We start from the raw sequence: 8,821 nt of genomic DNA on the forward strand, positions 1-8,821 counted from the left end.
ATCTTATGCTTTCAATCCGGTTTAAGTTCACATACAGAAAAGAATATATACCACAGCTCGAAATTCATGAGTATGTAAACATTTGGTGAGTAGTAGAGATGTTTGAACTTTAAAACGATCATACATAAATTGATCTAGAATGCGGCGCTGCAAACATTTGACATATTTGAATAGAAAACTGTTTAGAGCTTTTTGTGGGATATATTTACTTGTCATACGAGTTATTTATTATTCCATTTCATTCCACCGCTAGATTGTAATTTTACAGATATATATCTAGAACTTCGTAAGATCCTTGACAGTGTAAGTTATTCTTGACTTGACTACGTTCTAGGACTAATCAAGTATAACTAAGTCGAGTCAAGTACGAGACACTGAAGTCAATATTTCTACTGAGATCGAAAAACTTGTCTGTAAAGTCCCAAATGAAGTCGTTAAATAAAATGTGATATTATTAATTCGTCTTATGACAAGACAAGTGCAATAATAGTATTTTATGAAACTAGTTGCAAAAATCAAGTTTATGATAAATTTGTACCAAAATAATTCAGTCTAATTTATTCATTCTTGCCAAAAATGTATGTCGATGCAGAGAACAATCATATTCCATGTTATCGTGCCCCATTGCATAGCTCGACAAACCATCAAACTCACCCAAACTTGAATTGAGTAAAATGTAGTCATGTAACTTTCCGTTGCTGGTTTTCCATTTTAGCATCCAAATTTGTAGTATAATGGAAAAATAGTATGGACAAATATGCCTTACACGAACTGTAAACCACTGTATTATGATCAGGAATTTCAAAAAAAGTAGTGCTAGTTCTGAATAAAGGCAGGTCCGTTCAGATGACGAATGATGATCTGGGGATATCACTTTGCAGGTGGCATTTAGGATGGTGATCGCTCGAAAGCTCCCATTACTTCCTTCCAGTTCCCCGGTAGCTGGTCAATTTTCTAGATTCTGAATACCAGTCTGTGAAGACAAGTGGATAGCTTTCCGGGATCATCTTGATGAATTCAGTTCAGATATAATCCTTATCAGCTGCATCGATGCTATTGGGCTGTTGGTTCTTCAATTTTCTTAAAGTTTGAGGCTGTTAATTTTCCAACGTTCGCTGAACTGGCTCGCCTTCTCCGCTGCCTTGACTTTCACCGCTTGTGCTCTCAGCGGGATTTAAGTATTCCTTGAAGTGCCGCTTCCTTCTTCCGATAACACGTAGCCTTTACGGTATGCGTTGAGCTTCTGATAGAACTTACGAGTTTCTTGAGAACGGCACAGGTGTTCCATTTCCTCGGCTCTGCTGTCTCCGTTTTCGTCTACAGCATTCCACAATGTCCCTGGTTCCTTGTTGCAGCGCGACCGCCCGCACTGCGTCCTTCTTCTCCAAAATCTATCTGCACTCTTCGTCGAACCAATAGTTTCGTCAACTTTGTCACACATACCTAATATTGTTTTATACTGCGTCGCTAATGGCTGCTTCAACTGCACTTCAACAGAGGCCCCAAATGTACTCAAGAAAGCCCCATCGAGCTACCCTTCTTCCGCGACGCTGCTTTAAGATGCTGCACATATGCAATGGAGACATCAGGTTGCTTCAGTCACTCTAGGTTGTACCGAGGCGGCCGTCGTTACCGAACATTGTTGATGACGAATAGTTATGCTTGCAGTTTAACCATTCCTAGACAGTCGATGTTAGTGTCAAGATAGATCCTGACGTCGATAATGTGTGAGAAGTACCATCCATCAATATGTTTGTTATTCTTTCTGCAGTGTTGACCTCCAAGTATACCGATATTGATTGGTGTGCTAAAAGAAGGTGCTAGGAATCGCCATATTATTGAAGGCCGCGTAATTAATTATCCGTAGTCCGCTTTCCTTCGTCAACCAGTGGGCGCTGAACTTTGCAATAGTCTTTCTGAACTCCTCCCTGACCAACCTGAGCAGAGCATTTACATGACTCATGATGATTTTGACGTATTGGCTTGGGCAGCTTTCAATTTATGTTTGAGCTGTGCGTAAAATGCGTCCTTATAATATTCAGTGCTTCCGGAGTGGGCTATGGACGATGATTATGCTATAGTTGATGACCCGGATTTAGAACCTCTTAATGATCGGTTACCACCCGATCACGCTCCTTTGCATATCGCCCATCATGTTTCCAGCTCGCGTGTGTTGCCGCAGCTCTGGTAGATGGCGATTACTTCTAATCATTCGCACCATTGATCCCTTCCAACACACCCCCTGCAACGCTACGATGCCAAATCCGTGGTATTACAGCACATCGACGTGTATGCGTATGCTTCCGGTGAAGTTGAGATTCGCAGTTTCCCGAACCGAACTTCTAAACCCTAGTCCCACCGAAATTCTTAGTTTTCGAATATGCGCCCTCAAAATAGTCTTATTGTATGAGCGCCCCCTTAAAATATAGGCGACTAAGTACCCCAAATTTTACGACGACAGGGCTGATTACAATATTGCACATATATCAATCACAAATCGGCATGCTAAATGCTAATTGCATTAGATCAGTTTTAACAATGCGAAGTTGCATTTATTCATCAACTGTCAGACAACGATACTCTAAATTAGCATTACAAATGCAGCGATGCATTACTGATGCTTTATTTCAACATGTCAAAGTAATGAGCCATTAATTCGATCTTATAATTGCCCTTTTCCACTTTAAGTCAACTTTGAGGGCTGTATTTCTAACAAGCATATATAGCTTCATGGTTACTTGGGTAATTTTGCCGTATTAATAACAAAATGTATGTACTCAATGAGACTCAAAAAGCACGAGGTTGTAAAGGCGACTATAATACTGCCAGGATTTGCATAAGAGTCCCATGTAAGTTTTTGAAGATTTTAATTTTCTTTCAATAATTAGCTTAAAATTGTCTCCTGTTTAAGGAAAACTGATAAAATAGCAGGCTTTGTTCTAGAAATTTGAAAACAAATCCCACTTTTGTTGTCTCATCTTGATATTTACTCTCATAAAAATCAGATTCCAGATTTTGATAGGTACTCTTTTACACAAAAAATAAACTTAAGTAAGGTCCATTTAATTGTGGGTCAATTAAAACGGATAAATACGGATAAAGAATATTATGTCAATTCTTGGAAAGATATAAGATAAAAGATAAAACAAGTTTGATAAATTCAACGGCAAATTACTCAAGTCGGCGAAAATGACATAGCACTCTTATGAGAATGAGGGCAGTGTACAACAAAGTCACAAGCGTATTTTCAGAGACTAAATTCTGGAGAACACACTACGCTGAAAATTTATCAAATTGATATCCTCCTACTGATGACCACTCGGATTACTATTCAGGATGCTACATTATTTGGTTCACTTGTACACCGAAAAAATTCTTTATATTGAATATATTTGTCGCACACATAAATTTTTGCAATTTGGCGACCCAAATATATGCAATTTGTACCCACACATAAATTCAATAACTGTATATTAGAGACCACACATACATTTTATTTGATTATAGATTATATTTGTACTTCGCGTGGAGAGTGGTTATGTGTGCACTAATTAGAATCATGAATTAAATTAATGGATTTTTGCCAATAAAAATGTGTGGAATTTTTGTAGTGTATATTTCGCAGTTGATTAATTCGGCTGTGGCTGCTTCCATAAATGCAATTAATTAACTAGCCATCATATCTCTCTCATAAACTATTCGAGAACTACTAGAGAAATAGGCAGCTGGGGAAGTAAAAGCTGGAGTTAACGAAATGTTTACATACACTATGTTTTATTTTATTTTCAGTAGATTAAGAATTTCAAAACTGCAGTTTAAACATAACCCCTTTTTATTCTAATAAACTGATACGGTTGATCAAAGCGACGATGGATCGGGTGATGTGCGTAGCTCGAGTTTCAGGGCATTCTCGAGTTCGATCCCTTCAAAACGAGCAGAGGGTTACGACAAGGTGATGGTCTTTCGTGTCTGCTATTCAACATCGCTTTGGAAGGGTAATACGAAGATCAGGGATTAACACGAGTGTTACAATTTTCAATAAGTCCGTCCAGCTATTTGGCTTCGCCGACGATATATTATAGCGTAAATTTGAGAAAAGGAGGAGCCAACATCAAACTGAAGAGGGAAGCTAAGCGGATCGGACTAGCCACCAGCACGTCGAAGACGAAGTACATAATAGGAAGAGGCTCAGAGACAACCACCTTGAGTTTGCCATCGGTAGTGACGAAATCGAGGTGGTTGAAGAATATACTTGGCTCACTGGTGACCATGTTGGTAAAATCACTCATAAATCTCAATCAACGAGCGCTCCCGTGCGAACGATCTGCGATTTTAAAGGAATGCATCACGCTTGAATTTTTCATGCTAAAACGCATCATTTCACTCATTTGCTAAAAATCATTTTGGTTCAAAACGCATTTGAAATCAATTTGGGGCAATTTATTGCTTATACATAAAGAGTGTCTAACATTTTATGCGACTGACGTCAATTCACTGTTTTTAACGAAAGAGAACAAAGAAAACCTACGATGATTCAAATGGATGATTCCACTCATCCATGAGTTTTATGCTGAGTTGGGTGCGTTTCAAATCCTACATTTGAATCATCCGAAGTTTTGAGAGGTTTTACCACACTGCTGGTGACTGCCGAAAATGATCAGCAGAGAAATTCGGAGACGCATGGTGGCTGGAAATCGTACGTACTTTGGACTCCGCAAGACGCCCGATCAGATAGAGTGTCCCACCGTACCAAACTGACTATCTACAAAACGCTCATTAGACCGGTAGTCCTCTACGGACACGAGACCTGGAAGATGGCAATGCCTGGATCCATATATAGATGTGCTCGACTTGCGGTTAGGGGCAGTATAGGGAATGTGATAAAACCAGAAATTTTCTTATTCAGTTTCCATATCCCAGTTCCTTTGCCCGCATGTTGTTCACACTAACTTTAACTTACTCAGTGACTGGAATGCCTCTTTTGACGTAGAACTTACGTCTCTCTTTTACTCGGTGTCATTTCAAAATATTCAAATCGTCCGCGTTACGCTGTAAGAAGATTTTAAACGTTAATAGCGTTTCTCCAGTGGACGAATTTCTGCGGTAAGCCCTCAATCGACAGATTTTAAGTATGCCTTTCATTCCATGCTTGATAAGACCCGAAAACTTGTTTCAATGGGCATGAAACTGTTTCAATGAAAACAAGGAGATCAGGAACCTATAATAGGTACCGCATAATTCTTGCATCATTCCATTACCAGTTCTGTTGGTGCAGACACCAGCGATGGCTGCCGCTGGGTCTGCCGAAGCCATAAAATAGCGCATCGCGATTTTTCCTTTCTCTGACCGGGACAAGCGAAGCAACCGATCATCAGAGACAGCACTCACTAGCGTGCAGCAGTCATATGAAGGGGGCACGGAATGACGAGTGCTAATAGTCCAAAGTGGTGGCGTTGAGGTGCGAAAGGTGCATAATGCAATAAAAGGTATCTGTAATAACTATCAGATGTGTAAAAATGATCACACAGAATAAGGTGCAAGGAGATATTGATGAAAGAAAGAGATCTTAAAATCACCCCACCGCCAGAGTTTCTGTTTAGTTTCACAATAATATAAGGTGGTAAACTCAATCTACCTTCTAAATATGTACAAAACACCTTCAAAATACCACCTGAAATGTGAAGCAGCAAAAGTTGGACCGAGGTAGATAGTCGAAGACTAAGTATATGCTAGTAGACAAAAAGCGACAGGTGCTCTGAGAAACAGTGTTACGTAGAGGTGGTCTTCTTCTTTGGCGGTGTGCAGAAAGGTTGGCGGAAAGTAGAACCACGAGCATGATCACTACGGCAGACCCAGGGAAGGGTACGATGGGCAGGACATGTTGCAGAATCGACAGCAACCCTGCAAAGGTGGTGTTTTCGACCAACCCGGCAGGTACTAGAAGGCGTAGAACGCAGCGAGCGAGGTGGGCTGACTAGGTGCAGAACGGCATAAGCGTGGGGCACAACCGTGGCCTCGAACCTGTCCAATTCTCGCGAGGCGTAATGGCGGAGCTTGCCTGTGGGCTGATCTCTGGAGAAACTAACAGTTTTTATTAGAACACTTTTTGCGCAGTCTTTTGTACATGCTGGTTTTTTATAATTGGTTTTGCTCCGTTACACTTTTGTATTAAACCTTTAAAATTTTATATAGATCGCCACGCTGCTCAGACCTCACTCCACTGAAAGCGTGACTTTGTGGATGATGCCTATTTCTTTTCTGCAGCTTTATAATCAGACTAGAGCATGCTACAAATTTTCACGGGATATGGTTTATAATTTTCGGGTAATCTTAATCTTTTTATTTAATCAGGAAATGCTTTATTAGTTCTTTTATATTCACAAGCAAAACCACAATAGTACTTCTTTGACTTTCTAGAAATTATTTTCATTTTAACGCGATTTTTTCTGAATTTCACGAAAATACTTCTCTGCACCAGCACTTTCTTACTTGAATTTTCACTGAAAATGGACTGAAAGTAATTCTACTAAAACTCCACGGATTTTTCTCAAGTTGTCAAGGTAAATTAAAACATTTTCAAAGAAAGTTCAAAATGTTAACATTCTAATCAAGGAAAGGAAATTCTAATCAAATTCGTGAAACTTCTGAACTTCGGATGTTCTCCAGGCATTTTTTAGATATTTTCATGAGCATTTTTTTCGATTTTTCACACGAAACTTCGATTTTTAACGATTAATTTTATTTATTTTCTAGTATTTGTTTTTAACAATAATTTTACATTATAGTTGTTGACCACATGGCCCTTGATCTTAAGAATTATTAATTTCTTTATATAATTAAATGTCTGATAGCCTGAGCAAGGATTTTTTAATGAAAAAAGACTTAAAACTAAATTTGTATTCTAACTATTCTAATGATAAAATTTATATCTTTATTTAGTACGAGCCTAATTGCATCTTGGTCAGAGGAAAAAAAAGACCTAAACTTTTCTTTGTGCTCACCAAAGCGATCTTGCAATTTTTAATCTCAGTCAGACGTGGACCTGATTTCTTTTCCTGGTAGAGTGTTCTTGAATTAAGATAATTATCATCGTTAATTTAACGTCCACTACGATGACGATAACGTTGCGATGATGCTTCGTTGGCGATAAAGTGAGCGTTAATTCAACGTTATCTTATTGTATTCGTTTTATCTATAATTATCGAGTTAACGGTAACATTACTACGATTATTTTTAGAATTGCGCCTCAAAATTCAGTGACATCATTGAATCAAGGGATTGAATTGGTAAGAAGAACTTCAAGAGAAATACTTCCGGAGAGAATTTCGAACAATATCGCAGGAATTTTCAGAGAACTTGATAATTTCTCGAAGAACTGCCAAGAATAAGAGAATTTCCATGGAGATTCTCAGATGAACTTCTGGGAATTCTTAGATGAACCTTTGAAAGAATTCCAAGAGAAACTTCCGTATGAATTTCCTGAAGAACTTCAATAGAATATATCGAAGGATCTTTCGGAGGATTTTCGTTAATTTCCTTAGAAATTTCGGAGGAATTCCAGAGGAAATTTTGTACGAATTTTCGATTGGAATTTCTGAAGGAATTCCAAAGGAACTTTCAGGAATTCAAGAAGAACAAAAGAATTAAGGAGTCCGGAACGCTTCCATGGGAATATCCTGAAGAGCTTCTGGAGAAATTATAGGAATTTTACGGATGAATTCACGTAAGAACCTTTTGGAGGTATTCCTAAGTGAACTTTCGTAAACTTGAGGAACTCTGGATAATCTTCTGTAGGCATTTGCTTAAGAACTAAAGGAATTTTGAATGAATTTCCTAAAGTATGTCGGAAGAATTACCGGAGGAACTTCCGGATGAATTTCTGAGGAATTTCAAGAGCACCGATGAAATTTGCTAAGAACTCGAGTCATTTGTTGAGGAACTTTCGAAGAAGTTCCAGAGGAGCATTTAACGGAGAAGTGCTGCTGAAATTTCTGGATGAATTCCGAAGAATTCTTTGAGAACTTGAAGGAAGTCCCGGAGGACTCTTGAAGGATTTCAGAATAACTTCCAGAAGAATTGCCAGAATAACGTCCAAGAAGTTCTAAGACAGACTTGAAGAATTCAGATGAAATTTTAAATTCCTAGAAGACATCGGAGGAATTCCAGAGGGACTATCAATGGAATTATTAGAGGAACTTCGAAAATGCCAAGAGGAGGGACTTCTAGGGTTCGAAGAACTTAAATTCTCATTCTCTGAGCAACTTCCGTAGAGATTTTCGTAGAATCTTCCGGAGTATTGTCTAGAGGAACTTCCGAAGAATTCTTGGAGGAACTTCGCAGGAATTTCTAAAAAAACTTCCAGAAGAATTCTAGAGACATTCCAGAGGAAATTCCGTTGGAATTCGAGCGGAATTTCGAGACAATCCACAGAGGAACTTCTAGAGGAATTGGAGTAAATTCCGGAAGCTTTCAAATGAATTATTATAGAAATTCCTGAAGAACTAAGAAATTTCAGACAACTTCCAGAATTTATTGCAAGAACTTCCTAAGGATCTACGAGGAATTTCTTGAGGAATTTCTGAAGAATTTTTTAAACTTCAGAGAATTCCGAGGTATTCTTGAGAAAATTCAGAAAAACTTCCGGTGGAATTACCGGGTAACTTCCATAGGCATTCCGAAGGAACTTTTGAAAGAGTTTCTGGAGGAATTTCCAGACGAACTACTAGAAGAATTTCGGAGGAATTCCCAGAGGAATGTCGAAAGAATTCAAGAGGAACCGGAGAAATTGCTAGCGAAACTTCCGTAGTAGCAATACGTAATA

The sequence above is a fragment of the Armigeres subalbatus genome, chromosome 3 (genome assembly GCF_024139115.2).
Source record: "Armigeres subalbatus isolate Guangzhou_Male chromosome 3, GZ_Asu_2, whole genome shotgun sequence".
Classification (NCBI taxonomy): domain Eukaryota; kingdom Metazoa; phylum Arthropoda; class Insecta; order Diptera; family Culicidae; genus Armigeres; species Armigeres subalbatus.